This window comes from Rattus norvegicus, chromosome 3, assembly GCF_021556685.1.
Source record: "Rattus norvegicus strain SHRSP/BbbUtx chromosome 3, alternate assembly SHRSP_T2T, whole genome shotgun sequence".
Classification (NCBI taxonomy): Eukaryota; Metazoa; Chordata; class Mammalia; order Rodentia; family Muridae; genus Rattus; species Rattus norvegicus.
Genome location: NC_141536.1, coordinates 21,883,329 through 21,902,770, shown reverse-complemented (window position 1 = coordinate 21,902,770; position 19,442 = coordinate 21,883,329). Strand labels below are relative to the sequence as shown.

Below are 19,442 nucleotides of genomic sequence, written 5' to 3'. Positions count from 1 at the left end.
AATAAAAATGTTTAAAAAAGAAAAAAAGAAAGCAGTCTGAGCTTTCTTACACACAAGGAGCAGGTTCCTGCATTGGCTTCCATCAATGGGTATATAAGGTAAATAAACCCTTCCCTTACCCCCAAGTTGCTTTTGGTCATGGTTTGTATTACAACAATAGAAACTTAATTAGAATAGGATTTGACTCTGCTCTGGCCTCAGTGGGCCCCTAAGTGTTTATGTGTACACGCACGCACGTACACACACATTTTATGGATTAAATATTTTTTTAAAAAAATTCTAATATTATTATGAAGTACCTGTGTCACTTAGGGATGGTTCTATGACAAGATGAGAATGTAGGGCAGTGCTGGCTTGAAGTGACACTGCTGCCTTGGTTTATTTTTGTGGTGCTAGAGTTAAAGCCAGGGCCTTGTAAGTCCCATTAAATCAGGCTAGATTGCTATACATAGGATATAATCAGTTTGTATCTTAATCTGTCAATCAAAGCATTTACAAGCTGTCAGGCGTCATAAAGACAATAACTCTTAGGTGAAGATTCATGTTTTCAAAATAAACAGTTATTGAACTGTGGTAGACTGCTAGGAATTTCTGAGTTTGATTCTCAGCACTGAAAAACCAAAGCAAAATAAACTATTCTGAGCCAACCAGTTACATAATTGTTGAATTATTTTCTATTAATTCTGTAAAATTAAAGTGTAACCTCTGGAAGAGTCTAGCCATAAATGCCTCATAGCATCTTAAGTGGAAGGCTGATGCCTAAGAGAAGAGGAAGATTAAGTTCTTTTTAAACCACATACACATTATCTTTCAAAATATTTTTTTTTCCTTCTAGAAAGTTCTTAGGACTGAGTCCTTCTCCTTTGGGGTTTTCTTAATACTGTATCAAAATTTTATTTTGGTGTTTTGACAAAGCTATATGAGAGATATGAATCTCTCCCTGAGTTTCTTATTTAGCTGTATTTTATTATACAGACACTAGTGGATGTTTTTGATGTTAGAAAAATCTTGGCCAGGCATGGTTGAGTCACTAGTCAGGAGTAGTGGTGTACACCACTAAATACCAGCACTTGGCAAGCAGAGGCAGGCAGATTTCTGTGAATTTGAGGTTAGCCTGGTCTACATTGCAAGTTCCAGAACAGCCAGGAATATATAGAGAGACCACGTCTCAAGTAGACTAGCAGGAGATGAAGAGAAGGAGAAGAATAAGACAAGAGAAAGGATGGCTGGGGATTTAGCTCAGTGGTAGAGCGCTTGCCTAGCAAGCGGAAGGCCCTGGGTTTGGTCCTCAGCTCCAGAAAGAAAAAAAAAGAGAAAGGAGGAATCATCTTTATTTGTAGAGCAATTTGGTTTAATCCCACCAACAAGTGCTACATTTTTTTTTTAATGGATCTGGCTCTTTGTGAAAGATTTCAGCTTCTAGGCATGGGAACATACTCTTAAACTGGTTGGGAACTTTAAAGACAAAGTAGTTGTGTGACTGGTGAGACGGTTCAGTTGGGGGACTTGGGTTCAATACCCCATATCTCCATTCTTCATCCATTCATCCATCTATCACAATCTCTCCTGGCTGTTTTGGTACTCACTCTATAGACCAGTCTGGTCTTGAACTCACAGAGTTCTGCTTGCATCTGCCTCTTGAGTACTTGGAATAAAGACTTGCACTACCATGCCTAGTTCCATATATCACATATGACGGCACAAACTTTGTAAAGTCAGCATCAGGGAGGGGAAGACATAACAATCACTGGGGCTGGTTCCCCAGTTAGTGTGACCAGCTTGGTCAAGTTCTATACCAATGGAAGACACTATTACTAAAGGGAAATAAAGTGAATGGGCTGAAGGAACGCCACCTGAGGCTGTTCTCCGACCTCACATCCACAGAGAAAATGGACCTGCAGTGGGCTTTGTAGATGAGGCGTGCAGAAGAGGAAAAATGCTCAGGGCTTACATAGTCACTCAAGTTATTTTATTTTATCATTAATGTAGTGTAGGGGAAATAGTCTTTCCTCTGTTACTTAAGTGCTGAGATTACAGGTATATCCACCACTCCTGGCTTAACTTTTACTAAACGATTTGGGAACATATACTGATTATAATCTATTTTATTGAAGAAACACTTTTAACACAGGTTCCTTAGGATTTATTTAATCCAAAATGATTTCTAGTTTCCCCACCGATTTCCTTTCTGTCAGAATCCTTAGCCTTCATTCTGTTCCATTAGGTATGGGGAGGCTTTGTGCTTTCTAAATATGTAAGATTTTTTTCTTGTTATGTAGACTCCCTCCTTATAATGAGGTCAGGTTAACTATTTGATAAAAGTTGTTGCTGACAATCAAAATGATGAAAGGGAAACCTAATGAGAATAATAATGTGGATGGTGGTTGTTTATGAGCATACAGATGTGACAAGCCATCAGACCAAAACTTAAGATGGTTCACCTTGTCATGCAAATTCTACTTAAAAAAGTAAGATAGTAATTACATCAAAGGAAAATATAGTTAATTAAATATGCATGGTAGTTATAGTTACCAAATTTTATGAAGTTTGAAATATTTTGGAACAAAAAGATCAAGATATTTTATTTTATTTTATTTTATTTTTTTCGGAGCTGGGGACCGAACCCAGGGCCTTGCGCTCGCTAGGCAAGCGCTGTACCGCTAAGCTAAATCCCCAACCCCAAGATATTTTATATTAAAGCATTTTTTTAGTTTTTTTTTTTTTTTTTTTGATGTCACCAAGGGAAATAGAAAAGTCTCATGCTATGAGACCTGGATAGAGATCTAATGACAATTTCTGGGATCTCTTCTTCTTTCCTGCAAGTTCCAGAGCTTGAACTCAGGTTGTCAGGCTTGGCAGTAAGCACCTTTATCTGCTAAGCCATCTTGCCACCCATCTCACTCTCTCAAAAGCAGTTACTGGATGTTGGAAGCTAACAGATTCAGTCTTAACCCCACCAACCCACAAAATAACAACAAAATCCACAACCTGGCATTGAACAGTTTCACACTTGCTAAGGCAAGCTCTGGACCACTGAGTTACGGCCTCAGTCAGTCCCCAGTCTTGATCTTTCAGCTAATTTGTAAGTTCAATTCTACAAGAGTAAAGTCAGATCATTTAGCACCATGAAGAACCCTTATTTAAAGGGTTCTGTCGGGGTTGGGGATTTAGCTCAGTGGTAGAGCGCTTGCTAAGGCCCTGGGTTTGGTCCCCAGCTCCGAAAAAAAGAAAAGAAAAAAAAAAGGGTTCTGTCTTTCATAAGCACTTCCCATGTATTCGTGTGAAAACTGTTTTGTGGGATGACTGAGATCTTAGGTCAAGTAACTTGTCTATGGGCTTGTGAGTGAAGTAAGAAGGGTTTCTCAGCATCTCTGGAGGACACCTCAGCATTCCATGTCAAGAGTAGTAATCAAGGTAATTGTCATTCTTTAGAATTGTCTATTTTTACAATTAAATAATCACTATTTGGAGACTTGTTGTTGGTGTTTTTGTTGTTTTTGTTTTGTTTTATTTTGTTTTTTTGAGGCAGGGTCTCATGGATTTCAGGATAGCCTTGAACTTGTGGTCCTCTTGAGTGATGGAATTACAGCTCTGTACCACCATACCTGATTTACATATATGGTATTGGGGTACATACTCTACCAACTGAGCTTTATTTCTGGCTTAATTTTTTTGTTTTTAAAGAGAATCTTTTGTCAAACAGTGGCTTTAAAAAAAAATAGTAAACACTGGCTTCTCCCAAGCTAGTTCTATTGTGGTAGTTGAGGTCAGTAAGTCAGCCAGCACATCAAGACCACTGTGTTTATTCAAAGCCACACATTTAGTGGTCAGCCTATAAGGCTCATATGTACAGCTCTTCCAACTGTTAGACTTACTCACAGGTTAGCCAAGGCACATAAAAAGAAAGAAAAAGAAACACTCAATATACAACATTGAACAGGAAGAGTTCAAACCCAGAGTGATTCACTCGGAAGAGCCCCATGAAGACGACTGTGTCTGTCCACAGCCCCCAGCCCTGCACATCTGTGTGTGCACTAGTATGAGTCTGTCCATATCCTGCATTTGTATCTACAGTGACTTTCCTGCCAGCTGGGCTCCCAGAATAGAGCTCTCTGCATCTGTATGGTCCATTTTCCTTTCAGGCACCCCAGGAACCACCTCCACACAGAGTATACCAAAGTACCTTATGTAAATTGCTATTGTAATTGTGTTTTTTAGTTCAGTCTGGTGTGAACCATGGAACACGGTACAGAAAGAGCTGCTCTCCTTATAGAATCAAAACTGAAGCCTCTGGACACGCTCCTCAGAGCACATAAAAACAAAACTTTACAAAAATCAGTCAAGCGCTAGACCAGAGTGACTTGCAGCATTGCAAAGGGGAGTGGGTGGAAGCTCCAGTCCCCCTCAGGTCTGTAAACATCCCATGCCTATTCCAGGCCTAGGCTCCTTAGTAGGCACTCACATTCTTCTTCCAGAACTCTTTAAAAAGTGCCCATTAAGGTCACTTAAACTCCTTAGATGCAGTCTTGTCACTCACTCAGTTATTGAGATTGGGTTTCCCTGAATTAGCTCTGTCTGGCCTCTAGTTTGTAATCCTGAGTGCTAAGATTATAGGCATACTGTACCACAAAAGTTATTTCTTTAGTAACTTGGAAATACTGCCCTGTCCTTTAAAAAGAACCTGGAGTGAAATATTTCCTGTAGCATGTAATGACTATTCATTAAGTTTTTGAAAATTCTTTCTTTTAAACCACATCAGAACCCAGGTTGACTTGGTGCTAGGCCCTTACCAGAGTAATGATGTAAGAATTTCAGAGTACATACTGTAGCTGCCAAAGCCCACAGTGTTGCATTTCAGTGCAGGCTGAAGTCTGCAAGAGTCCACAGCTTGTTGTCTCCCCATATTTGCCACAATATCACACCTTTATTTCACTGGAACAAGGAAAATAAGGGGTCATAAATATTGCTGCTTTCCAAAGTAATGGTGCTAGTTTGCCTTTGATGCACTTCCAAATGTTTCCTCTGGTTAATTCCCAAGTCCTTACTATTCTGAGTAAATTCTTCAGACTAGTAATACAGGGCAGTAGTTCACAGCTTGTATAATTGTACTTCCCATGTGTGTCCTGCTCTTTGCATGGGTCTATTTAGATATTCCATGTGCTATATCCCATCCATTTGCTGTGTCATAGACTCTTCCCCAGAGTAGTTTTTGAGTATGGAATTGCTCATTTACATACAGGCAAAATATGTAAAAAATTATTTACATAATTTTTCCTGTTTCTCTTAGAGAAAAATTGAAGCCAGCTAAACAAAGTCAGATGTTTTCAATTCAGTCTTGTTCCTGCTACTCAGAATTCCAGATTTCAAAACTTTTGAAGTGCAGTAGACTTACTGTCTTGTTAACCATATTTTTATGACCAAAAGATTCTGGAGTGTGCTCCTTTTGCTGAACAGAAAAAGTCACATGATGGAGCTCTATGGAGCACCAGAGCATGGAAGAGAAAGAGTAGTGGGCATGCCAGGGGACAGTGCTGCTGCTGGGAAATCTCTGATGGGAACAGGCAGTTACAGCCCCTTAACCACGCCTTGCTACACTGTAACAGAACCTGTTCATTCCATTTAAACATAAGCTAACCATTAGGGTCTCTGGCACCTCATAGTACCTTGCACATAGGGGAAATGCTCCCAAACCAAATGCAGCACTTACTACATACCCACTGTGAGGACTGCACACTACATAAATACTGAAAATGAATTAAGAGTTTTCTTTTTTTCCCAAAGAAGCTACCATCTGGCAAACGATTGCTTCTGAAGCAGATATTTAATAGCCTGCTAATTGTATTTGCTCATATAGTTTAGTATTTTATTTTGTAAATCAGCTAATGGTAGCCAGTTTACAGGATTGACCCCTTAAGAACAAGCATGGGATTTCGTGTTAATTCTAAAGTATGCAAATTTGCTTGCATTTTGCTTCTTTACCCTCCTGTTGTGACTTGCCCAGGATTGTGGAATGTCACAACTGTAAATACTAGTATAGCACAGGAAGGCATTTAGAGTTGATCGTTCTAGTCTAAATAGTCTTTTCTTTATCTAAGAAAGATCTGAGCATGTACATGTAGCTGTGGCTGTTTGGTTTGTTAGGCTCCTATAAGGTGAGCATAGGAAAAAATGGCTACTTTTCGTCTGTGGCATACAGGCCTCCTTTTTTCGAATTTGCGTACATTCAAGGCAGATCTAGAAAGTAACATTCAATATATGTGTAATGACACACTCGTATCATTGTACATTAAGTTAAAAAATAAACAAAGTTAATATTAGATGGTAGAGGTAGAATACATTGACTGCACTGCATTTACAGGGGGAATAAAATGACTGGGAAACCATAGGTTGTTAGCAATATTCTGAGCTCTCATTAACATTCAGTATCTGTGTTTACATGCTGACTTTCCACATGTGTTCATTTTGTAAAGCTGTGCATCATGATCTATATATTTGTAGTGTATATATTTACTGGATTTTGACATGAGTAAAATACTTTTTTTTTTTAAAGCTAGGCAGCAATTTGGTTAAAAGGTTAAGCTAAAGTGTTGGGGTCAAGGGCTTGTTAAACTAGGCTCTGAACCGTTTGTCAGGAGAACAGTGTGGTTGTAAGAGAGACGTAGCAGCGTTTTCACACACATACACATCCTACATGCTTTCATTTTCATTTTCCTTTTTTTTTCTTTCTTTCTTTCTTTCTTTTTTTTGGCTGTGGTCTGAGAAAGGAACTTGGCCTTGGGCACACTAAATAAGCATTTTACCATGAAGCTACAACAGCCCAAGCCCAAGGTTACAATTTCTTTCTAATTCACATTTTGAGTTTTTTTTTGATATTTTAAATATTCTGTTTATTTAAAAGAAAGAATGGCTGTGTTGAGGATATGTTAAGTAGCATTACAAGAAATAGGGTAGATATTTGAGACCACGTTAAACTTTATGGTCTCCTGGAAATGAGATCCCATTATAGCTCTATTCATTTTATAACTGAGGGCAAGGCAAAGGCATTTTACAGAGACTAGTTAGAACAAAATGTTTCCCTTTCTTCCTTTCTCCTTACTTTCCTTGGTCACATCACAAACAAACTTTCCTTTTTATCCTTTTCGTTTTTTGGTTTTTTTTTAGGCAAGATTTCTCTGTAGCCCTGGCTGTCCTGGAACTTAACTCTGTAGACCAGGCTGACCTCAAACGTAGATTTGCCTATTTCTGCCTCCTGAGTGCTGGGATTAAAGGTGAGCACCATCATGTCTGGCTGTATAGTGACCTCTAAAGTGAAATTAAATTCTCTTTTTAAAAAGTTATTTTTAATTTTTAATTATGTGTAGATATGAATGCAGTTGCCTATGGAATCCAGAAGAGCGCATCAGATCCCTGGAGTTAGAGTTACTGACATTTGTGAGCCACTAATATGAGTGTATTGGAAACTGAACTCAGATCCTTTGCAAAGTAGTATGTGTTTTTGATTCCTTGGCCATCTCTGCAATCCTTTAAGTCAGTCTTTCTTTTTTTTTTTTTTTTTTTTGGTTCTTTTTTTCGGAGCTGGGGACCGAACTGAGGGCCTTGCGCTTCCTAGGCAAGCGCTCTACCACTGAGCTAAATCCCCAACCCCTAAGTCAGACTTTCAATACAAGCTTAGTGAAATACTGCATTGAGGCTGGATGTCTTTCATAGCTTGACCCTGACAGGCCTCTTCCTACCTTTTCAACCTCTTTTCTCTGAACTTAAGCAAAGCTGCATATTCGATTTCTTAAGTTCACAATTTGATCTGTTATGAGTGCTTTCCTTCATATTGCTAGTGACTGAGGAGCTCTCCTTTCTTTCTGCAAAGTCTACTTACCTTTCAAACTCATTGCAGGCATCCTGTCTTCAAAGTTGTCTTTCAGTAGAAGATTAAGTGCTTTTAGTTTGTGCCTCCCACATCCTAGATTTTTCTTAGCAGTGTCCATAATCACGTTTGTCTCTTACATTAGACTGTGAGCTCTTTGTGGGAATTTTGAAGGCCTTACTGTCCTTAGCATGCTACAGAGTAGGCATTCAGTGACTTATAATATTTTAAAGTAAGAGTTTATACATTTATACTGCAGGCTGACTCCGAACTTGTGTTGGTCTTCCTTTAATCCCCTAAATGTTGATTATAGGCTGTACTACCATTGCCTAGTCTCAGTAACTCAGTAGCTTTGAATAAATTATACTATGTTGAAAGTTCAATAAGCAAGTGCCTGAATGAAATGAATACCAGAAGGCAAGTGAAAGAATCATTTGCCTTCTGGCCATAAGTGGTGATCAGTATAGTTAGTCCTCGTTCCTGTGTATTCACTAGTAAACTTGGAGTTCTATTTAAACCCGATAAAGAAGATGGAAGAAGGCTAGAGAGATGGTTCAGTAGTTAAAAGCATAGGCTACTCTCACAGAGGACTCCAATTCAAATCCCACCGCCCACATGGTGGCAGCTCACAGCTGTCACTAACAGTAGTACTAGCATATTTGCCATGTTCTTCTGACCGCCACTACCAGGCCTGTATATTGTACACAGATGTACATGCAGTCCAAACACTCATCAAATAAAGTTTTTAAAGGGGACAGACAGACAAGGAGAAGAGGACAAATAATAATTGAACATTGTATTGGTCATAGGATAGACACTGTGTCACTAGAAGACTCATGTATCTATATGGGTAACAGTATTTTCTGATTTCTTTTATGTCTGAGATAACTGATATTTAGGAATCTTGGGGCTGGAAAGATGGCTCAGTGGTTAAGAACACGGACTGCTCTTCCAGAGGTCATGAGTTCAAATCCCAGCAACCACATGGTGGCTCACAACCATCTGTAACAAGATGCGATGCCCTCTTCTGGTGTGTGTGAAAACAGTGACAGTGTACTCATCATACATAAAATGAATAAATAAAATCTTTAAAAAAAAAAGGAATCTTGAGTTAAAATTTAGTAATAAATCTTTGATTTAGTTTACCTTAACTCCCTTTCTTTTTAATTTGCTGTTTGCCTCAAATTAAGGATGTTATTTATTGAGTTCCTAGTAATGTGTTAACAAAATTAATTAACTATAAATTTTTAGTTTTTATTTTAAGGTAGAAAAGGGGTCTTTAAAATTATGTTAATGATGCCGGGCATGGTGTTCCACACTTTTAATCCAGTACTCTAGAGGCGAAGCAGGCCAACTCTTGAGTTCAAAGCTAGCCTGGTCTACAGAGTATATCTTCTAGGACAGCTAGGACTACATAGAGAAACCTTGTCTTGAAAAACCAATAAATAAATAGACAAATAAATAAATGTGTTAATGATGATTTGGCTTCTCTATTTACAAATGCCTTTTATATTCACGTTGATGTTATTGTTAAAGATATTATAAATTTTAATAATAGCAGCATAACAGGATGGAATATTTTTGCTATTTTAGAAAGTACTGAATATAGTTCTTTAAATTAGACTACTCCTTATACTTTGACACATTTTTTAAAAAAGATTTATTTATTTTATATATGTGAATACACTGTTGCTTTTTTTAGACACACCAGAAGAGGGCATCCAGTTCCATGATAGATGGTTGGGAACCACCATGTGGTTGCTGGGAATTGAACTCAGGACCTCTGGAAGAGCAGTCGGTGCTCTTAACTTCTGGGCCATCTCACCAGTCCACTTTGATACATTTTAAAGGAGATTATATAGTTCTTTTCCAAGACTTGAAGCCAGATAAATACATACATACATACGTACGTACATACATACATACATACATACATACATACGTGCATACATAAAGTCTGATTATTTTTAAAAGGTTCATGCATAATTTAAATAGCATATTTGCTGATATTTATAAATCTATTTTCATCATATGTAGAAATATCTTATACAGTTCTATATCCATGATTATTTTGCAAGCCAGTTCTGTTCACTGTTAGGAACAGAGAAGAAATTATCTGGTCTTTGGCAGGAATAAAAGAAAATGGGCAAATAAGTTGTTCTAAGCCATAGAAAAGCAAACTGGATAGTGAAATGAACAGTTCCAGAGTTAGATATCTGAATTTAAATTCAGATTATGCTAGCAGGTGAGTCATTTCTTTGAGAACCTTGGAGTCTTCATCAATAAGATAGGCTGATAGTGGTGTCTTACTGAGTGACTGATTATTAAATAGCATGTTGAGAAGAGCACCACACACTGCCAGACACACAGTAGATCCTTTATATGGCCTTTACTACTTGCGGAGGCTAAACATATGTAGAAATTAGAGTTCTCAAGCCAGTGTAACTCTCAGAGAGGATCCTGACTTCACACTGAGCTGACAGCCTCTGTGTCTGGAGCTCATGCCTGTGGGCACTGTGGCGATTACTGTTTCCTGTAGTACATGTGTTCCAGCATCTGCAGCAAAGCTAAGACCTTTTCTGACAAGTCACTCTCACAAGCCATAAGCAGGATTCATAGAGAAAAATCACAAAAAAGAAAATAAAATATGAAGGTAATTTTATTCTTTTTTTAAAAAAAGATTTATTTTATTTTATGTGTATGACTGTTCTCTCATACGCACCTGTGTGCCAGAAGACAGCATCAGATCCCAGTACAGATAACCATACTGTCCCTGGGAATTGAACTTAGGACCACTGAAAGAGCAGTGCTCTTAACTGCTGAGCCATCTCTCCAGCCTCCTAAAGGATGAATTTTCCCCCTCTTGTAAACATTTTCATTTCTCTTGACTATAGGTACTTGGATAATTATGATACATTGTTAAAGTCCATGTGAATGAAACCTATTTAACTAGATTGTGTTGAATTACTTTTTCCCCAAGAAATTTTGATTTTAAAAATTATGTGTAATCATCTTTAATACAGTCTCTTTAGCTGTTGGCCCCTGCCAACATAGCATTTCAACAGTTAAATGGGGAAAAGGTTGAATTTTTTAAAAAGGGTTTTCAAGATAGGATTTCTCTGTTTAACAGTCCTAGAACTCAATCTGTAGATCAGGGTGGCCTCAAACCACCTGCTTTCTGTCTCCCAAGTGCTAGCATTAAATATATATGCCACCACACCTGGCTAGGTTGAATAATTTAAGAGGATACCAGGGTAAGCTCTTTTGAAGACTTTTTTTTTTCCCCTGGGGCAGGGTGTGGTGGCAAACGCCTTTATCCCAGCTCTGGGAGGCAGAGGCAGGTGGGCCTCTGTAAGTTTGACGAAAACTTGGTCTACATAACAGCAGTCCCAGGCCAGTCAGAGCTGTGTCGTAAGAACTTGTTTCAGACCAAAAGAGGGATGGAGAATCCTGCCCCGTGTTCTGTGCCTCTGCCATAGTTTTTAAGGATAACTAAGTTTCTCTCAGTCTATTTGCCAGATTGCTTCAATTTTTGAAGAAAACAAAGCAAAGTTAGATTCACAAAGTTAGAACTTTGTATGTGAGTGATACCCTACATAGATAGCCTAGGCTGGCTTCAGTAGCCTTCTGCCTCAACTGCCCAGTCTAGGTTTATACCTGCTGCTCTTGCTGTTAATTAGTCTTTATCAATGAGAGAAATGTATATGGAAACCCAAGTTCTAGAAACAGCAAGTAGTGGGAATGTGAGTTCTGTGGATTATAAATGTTTCTTTTAGTAGTACCAGGTTCTGTGGAGGTAATATTGTATCATTTTGTCATGATAACAGCAGCTTCATTGTACATTCCTGTGACAACAGAGTAAATTTGAACTGAAAGAAGGATTAATAATAGTTCCATACTTTGTAAGCATAAGTGATTCTGGTTTATGCCCCAAGCCTTCACAGCACAGCAATGATTCTAGCTACCTCAGTTGTCAATACATATTATTGATAACTAAGAGGCAGCGTAGTTGTGGGTTGAATGCTAGCCAGCTGTATAGTCACAATGATTCTGTTGAGTGTCATTAAAGGAAATGGTTAATGTAGGAACATGGTCTTAGGGAAAGCAGAATGGGGGTGACATTTTATGTTTCAGTATATTAAAGAATCAGTCCTAGCAGAACAGCGCTCCCTGCCTTCCAGGTCACTTATATTTCAATATGTACAGAAATTTTCTTACCTTTAAATGCCCATCAAAGATTTTGTACATATGTAGATTTTGTACAAGGTAGTGATTTATCACAGATCTGATTAATGTTCATTGTAAAGCCAGCCTATGGGAATCATCAAAATATTTCATTTCCTTAATAGCTTAATGAGTCTAGTAAGATACTATAATTTTGAATATTTTTTGCTTGAATCAGTTGTAGTTAAGTGTATATATTTCATTATTTTATGAATTTTTAAAATCCAACACATGGCAAAACAGTGTCTCCAATCACTAGACCTGTTCTCAAAGTTTCTAAGCTCATCTCCCTATCATTTTTTGAATGACATGAATTCTAGCTTTTGATTGTCTAAGTTTATAGCTGATTTGCTCCATAAAGGCAGGTGATATTTGTTTCAATTTTTAAAACTTCTCCACTATTTAGTCTTTTATTGTTGCCATTGTTCATTTTTTGAAACCTTGGCTTGTCTGGAACTTACTGTGGAGAGGCTGACCTTGAATTCACAGAGATCCTATAGCCTCCGTTTCCTAAGCACTAAGATCAAAGGCATGCAGCACCACACCCAGCCCACTATTTAGTCTTCTAAATTTTACAGTGTATATGATGCATATTATTTAATATTAGTTAGATTCATTAATAAGGATCTAAAGTACTTTGTTCTGGTTATTTTCAGGAAGTTAGTGAAGAGCTAAGGGTATATAACATTTAGATCTGCCTATTTCTGTTAGAAAAACAACCTAATAAGATTGCGTACTGTACCATGTTATCTCTTTTACCACATCTTCTACTCTGCATGTTCTGAAAGGTTCCTGTGTCAGATCTGCCCTTTGCCAGTCACTCAGCATTAGTCAAGGACACCTGTTACTTCTTACTGCTGCTGAGTTGTTTTCAACTTGACATGTCCCACAGATGCAGTTGGATCTAGGAATTCTTTGTATATAGCTTCAATTTTTAAAAGTCAAAAATTTCCTTTCCATGCATGCATAGGCTACTTTAGTTTCTTAACCATGGATTTGTATGTATTTTAGGACATGTATTTATTATAATAACCAAGAAGAGTCCATAGAAGTATGTTCTAAAAGACTCTTTAGAAAATAATACCTGATAAAGGAAAAGAATCTTCGTTCTGATATTCTGGAGGCAGGAAGTAGTATACATCCAAGTCTAGCTTGGGCTATGTAGAAAACTCCAGCCAGCCTCAATTTATACTGAGAATAGTTTAGGGAAAAAGCATTCTCCATTTTTAGATCTAATAATAGTACTAAACTTGTTTCAACAATAAGTTATCCATTACATTATTGCAACCTGATACCTAATGGAAGCTTACAACTGTCTGTAACTCCAGTTCTAAGAAATCTAATGTACTTTTCCCTGTGGGCACTGCACACATGTGCACATACAGACATGCAGACAAAATCACTCATACATTAAATGATAAATATGAAAGTATTTAAAATCTGACATCCTACCTCGTTTTTCAAATATGTTTCATGTATTAATTAATTCAGTTACTTCATCTATTCTTTTTCTCTAAAAATTTAAATACCTGATGTAGTGTTAATTGTTTTTACACTCATGCGTTTAACTTTAAACAGAGAAAACTAGGTTCCGTGAACAGGGTGGAACACTTCTGTTTTCATTCCCTGTATCCAGGAAAGGTATCAGATATTAATCTGGACTGAAAGCCTTTAGAAGTTAAGAGAGAATTTGTTTTCCATGTGCCAGAACCAGTGTTAGGTGTCTCATATTTATGATTCTTGAACCTTAAAGCAGTCTTGTAGGTGACAGTATTTCTGTTTTATTGATGCAGACACTGTGATAGAGGGGAAAGGGACTCATTCAATACTCATTGTCTATAAGTGGTAGAACCAGAATTCTGACATATGTCTACCAACCTTGAATATATTTCTTGCACTAAGGAGGTTTGGAATTGTTTGGTTAAGAAAAAATGTATCACAGTCTAAGAATCTCATTAGATTCTTTTGTTGATAGATTTGGGGTTAAAATTTGTGGTCAAGGGCTGGAGAGATGGCTCAGTGGTTAAGAACACTGGTTTCTCTTCCAGAAGCCATCTTGAGTTCAAATCTCAGCAACCACATGGTGTCTGTAATGGGATATGATGTCCTCTTCTGGTGTCTCTGAAGACAACGACAGTGTATTCATATACATAAAATAAACAAATCTTTAAAAAAAAATTTGTAGTCAAAGTAGAAGTCACTTGGCATGCTGTTCTGTTTTTCTTAATGTATATCACCAAGCCTTGAGAGGAGGTACTGCTCATTGCATTCAATCTTCACAATAAACTAAGTTCAAATAGCCCTTTCAAGTAGAATGAGATGACTCATTGGGTAAGGAAGTTTGCTGCTAAGTCTGACAGCCTGAGTTCAGTTCTCAAACTTCATGGTGGATGAGAGAACTGACTTCTTACAAGTTATGCACTGACATTTATATGTACGAGGGCTCAGGCCCTCTAAAAATAATAAGTAAATCTAATGAATAGAGTTTCCTTTATTCTTGAACAGGTGTCAGGTTCCCAGTGTTCCAATACTTGTTGACAGTCCTTGACAAATTAGTCTTCTTTTGGCTACAGAATATTTATATAAGTAGATGCACACTTACAAGTGTGCAGAGGTCAGAGGTTGACAAATCATACCTTCTTTATTCACTTCCCTCCTGGTTTTTAAGATGAGATCTTTTGCTGAACCTGGAACTCACTAATTTGCCTAAGCTGGGTTGGGCAACAAAGCCCAAGGGGCTTCCTGTCACTGTTTATCCTCTGTTTGTCAGTAGGATTTTGGGTTCAAGTCCAAATGCTTGCACAGTAAGCATTTTTTTAAAAAAGATTTATTTATTTATTACGTATAAGTACACTGTAGCCGTCTCCAGACACACCAGAAGAAGGCATTGGATCCCATTATAGACGGTTGTGAGCCACTATGTGGGTAATGGGATTTGAACTCTGGGCCTCTGGAAGAGCAGCCAGTGCTCTTAACCACTGAGCCATCTCTCCAGCCCACAGTAAGCATTTTATGACTCAGCCAGCTCTTCAGTCTTCTGGCCTTTAATACCATAAATTCAATTTACGTAATTTAATTTAATCCGTAAATTCAAAGTTCTGAACACATAGAGACTATGCTGATTATTTGAACCAACTAGGACCTGAGATGTTCCTAGAATAAGTCACTTCCTCCTCTGCCACACAGTTTGCATTAATAAAACAAAAATATTAATGTCACCCTGCAATACACAAGAATCACAAATATCACCTGCATATAGTGGCTTGGAAAAGTTGCCCAGCATCCATATATTTTCATTTTACTTCATTGACCTGACCAGCATTAATATTTTGGGGTAATCGCTTTTAAAGACTTGTTTCATGTTCTGAATAATATCTGTTTAGAAGGAGTTTTATTGTAAAGATTTAAAGGGAAAATGTAAATAATTGCTACCCCTTTTGTGTTTGGCATATTACTAGATGGTTTATTGTAGATTCTTTTAAATTTCCTTCCTGTGACTATTTACTTGTTTTGCCAGTAAGTTTGAGAACAGTGGGTTAATTTGCCTTGTAGCAACTATCTATGAAAGTGAATGTTAGTAAAGTCACCCAGGTCTGACTGACCCAACAACCAGTGCTCTGTTTAATCTAAAACAAAGGTAACAGAAGAGAAGCTATGGAATTATCTCATATATTTGGAAAGAACTTCTATGGCTCACTGTGTTGACTTTGACCACTACTCCCCTCTGCCACTATTCTCTTTATACTTTTCATAATTGTAGTTTTCATCGTAAACCAAGTAAAGAAAATGGATCTGGACCTTCTGCCTTACTATTGGTTTCAAAATTGGTTTATTTTTTTTAAACTATCTATAAAATATCCTTTCACTTTTTTGTCATACATGCTGTTGTACTTTTTCCTAAAGATCTTGTGTATGTGAAGTTGAAGACCATGTGTATGGTATGAGAATGTCTTAGATCACCTTTGTTCAATTAATGGTGGAAGTACCATCTATCTGGGCCGTCTAGCTTAATAACCAGAGGCTACACATCTAGCTTAATAACCAGAGGCTACACATCTAGCTTAATAACCAGAGGCTACACATCTAGCTTAATAACCAGAGGCTACACATCTAGCTTAATAACCAGAGGCTACACATCTAGCTTAATAACCAGAGGCTACACATCTAGCTTAATAACCAGAGGCTACACATCTAGCTTAATAACCAGAGGCTACACATCTAGCTTAATAACCAGAGGCTACACATCTAGCTTAATAACCAGAGGTTACACATCTAGCTTAATAACCAGAGGCTACACATCTAGCTTAATAACCAGAGGTTACACATCTAGCTTAATAACCAGAGGTTACACATCTAGCTTAATAACCAGAGGTTACACATCTAGCTTAATAACCAGAGGTTACACATCTAGCTTAATAACCAGAGGTTACACATCTAGCTTAATAACCAGAGGCTACACATCTAGCTTAATAACCAGAGGCTACACATCTAGCTTAATAACCAGAGGCTACACATCTAGCTTAATAACCAGAGGCTACACATCTAGCTTAATAACCAGATGTTACACATCTAGCTTAATAACCAGAGGTTACACATCTAGCTTAATAACCAGAGGTTACACATCTAGCTTAATAACCAGAGGCTACACATCTAGCTTAATAACCAGAGGCTACACATCTAGCTTAATAACCAGAGGCTACACATCTAGCTTAATAACCAGAGGCTACACATCTAGCTTAATAACCAGAGGCTACACATCTAGCTTAATAACCAGAGGTTACACATCTAGCTTAATAACCAGAGGTTACACATCTAGCTTAATAACCAGAGGCTACACATCTAGCTTAATAACCAGAGGCTACACATCTAGCTTAATAACCAGAGGTTACACATCTAGCTTAATAACCAGAGGCTACACATCTAGCTTAATAACCAGAGGCTACACATCTAGCTTAATAACCAGAGGCTACACATCTAGCTTAATAACCAGAGGCTACACATCTAGCTTAATAACCAGAGGCTACACATCTAGCTTAATAACCAGAGGTTACACATCTAGCTTAATAACCAGAGGCTACACATCTAGCTTAATAACCAGAGGTTACACATCTAGCTTAATAACCAGAGGTTACACATCTAGCTTAATAACCAGAGGTTACACATCTAGCTTAATAACCAGAGGTTACACATCTAGCTTAATAACCAGAGGTTACACATCTAGCTTAATAACCAGAGGTTACACATCTAGCTTAATAACCAGAGGCTACACATCTAGCTTAATAACCAGAGGCTACACATCTAGCTTAATAACCAGAGGCTACACATCTAGCTTAATAACCAGAGGCTACACATCTAGCTTAATAACCAGAGGTTACACATCTAGCTTAATAACCAGAGGTTACACATCTAGCTTAATAACCAGAGGTTACACGTCTAGCTTAATAACCAGAGGTTACACATCTAGCTTAATAACCAGAGGTTACACGTCTAGCTTAATAACCAGAGGCTACACATCTAGCTTAATAACCAGAGGCTACACATCTAGCTTAATAACCAGAGGCTACACATCTAGCTTAATAACCAGAGGCTACACATCTAGCTTAATAACCAGAGGCTACACATCTAGCTTAATAACCAGAGGTTACACATCTAGCTTAATAACCAGAGGCTACACATCTAGCTTAATAACCAGAGGTTACACATCTAGCTTAATAACCAGAGGTTACACATCTAGCTTAATAACCAGAGGTTACACATCTAGCTTAATAACCAGAGGTTACACATCTAGCTTAATAACCAGAGGTTACATGCGCCTATTGAGGGATTGAAATAAGACTAGTTGGGGTGAAGAACTGAAAATTTCTTTTCTTTTATGTAAATCAAAATAGCCACATGTGACTAATGACTGTTTTATTTGATAGTGCACAGATAGAGGTAGTAAGTGGTATGTGGCATTTGACTAGTAGTGATAGAAGTTGAGGAAGCTTAGTCACTGGCAGCCATATAAAACCTGGCATGTGTCCAACTCAAAACCTTACTATCATGGGATATAATTGAGCAAAAAGTTCATGTTTCCAAAGCATCTTTTGATTGTTTGAAATCTTGGGTATGATGCTATTTATTGCTTGGTTTTCCTCAGATCACAGAACTAAAATGAAGCAAGCAAGCAAACAAACAAACAAACAAAAAACAAATACAGCTTCTTTTTGCAAGGGTCTCCTGCTGGATGGAATGGATGCCAGTCTGGTCTGTTGTACTTGGGTCTGAATAGCAACCATATATTCTTTTTCTCTACTTATTAATTGAGATTGAAGATTTATCTGCCCTGTCCCTTTTAGAATTCACATTAATATTTTTTTTTAAAATTTCATGACAGAGTCAGATTATAAATTGTTAATCTAGAAAAGAAAATATGATTTTCCTTTTGCTTCAAAAATTAAGTGCATGGGGCTTTGATCTTAAATTTTTGTTTGGCAAATACAACCTAAAACAAAAGTTTTCTGAGTTTGACTAGTTTTAAACTGTGCCTTCTAAAAAGACTTTGTTTGAAATTCACTAATAAATCATATATGTTATCTTGGAGAAAAGGAATTTCTATAGCATGTTTGCTACATTTAACTTAATTTTGAATGATTTTATGAAATAAATTTAAAAGGATACTAACTTCATTATGTTCTACTTGTGCTAGGCAGCTTTATTTATACAATGTTTCTCTCCTTTCTACCAGAGCAGACCAAGCAACCAGCAAACTGTGGATACTTTAGATGCTGCTGACTGTCCAGGGCTTTGAATGAAGTATTCTGTAGTGAGAAAAGAGAGCACACAGGACTCGTGACTTTATGTACTTTAACAATACAGCTTTTATGGCACTGGAGGTGGTTAAAATGCTGGAGTAGCTCTTAAACATGGCATCTCGTATCTCCGTGTTGCCCTTTTCTCTTTCTTTCCTTTTTTTCCCCCCTCTTCAAATCTCAGAGCTGCCAGGAGTGCGTGGAGCCTGTAACTTCCTGTTCTCTGAATTCTGCATCTTTCTGCAGCTCTGAGCTTTGTGCTCCCCAGCCTGCGACTCTGTGCTAACAAATCACTATTGTCCAGTGGGGCGAATGTGGCTGGAACTAAAGAATTGCTGTCTGGTTTCTATTCAAATCCAGGTAGTGAGATATATGAATGGACTTTTCGAATCGTCATGTGAATAACGTCTGCTCGGCATGAAGGCTCAGAGCCACGCTAGGGAAGATTAACTCCTAGGCTGCCCACTAACATTCTGTGATAGGAGCTAAGAATCATCTGACACATGCTTAATTCTCTATTTTGTAAGTAGGGTTAGGTGTTAAATTATTTGACTTTTTTTTTTTTT

The 19,442-nt window shown here is 37.7% G+C and overlaps 1 protein-coding gene and 1 long non-coding RNA gene across 9 annotated transcripts in view; one reads left to right on the top strand and one right to left on the bottom strand.

Annotated features, from left to right (window-relative positions):
* The window catches only part of Nr6a1 (nuclear receptor subfamily 6, group A, member 1), a 187,980-nt gene that overhangs the window by 76,536 nt on the left and 92,002 nt on the right, over window positions 1–19,442 (top strand).
* LOC120101539 (uncharacterized) overlaps window positions 1–19,442 on the bottom strand; it is a 41,406-nt gene that overhangs the window by 20,201 nt on the left and 1,763 nt on the right. Inside the window, exon 2 of one of the 4 annotated variants that reach the window (XR_015684299.1) lies at window positions 4,825–4,932. The exons of 2 other annotated variants lie outside the window; for them this stretch is intronic. This is a non-coding gene — a long non-coding RNA (uncharacterized LOC120101539). Of the gene's footprint in view, window positions 1–4,790; window positions 4,933–19,442 lie in introns of all 4 variants that reach the window. One more of the 4 variants, XR_015684300.1, reaches the window with a different exon arrangement.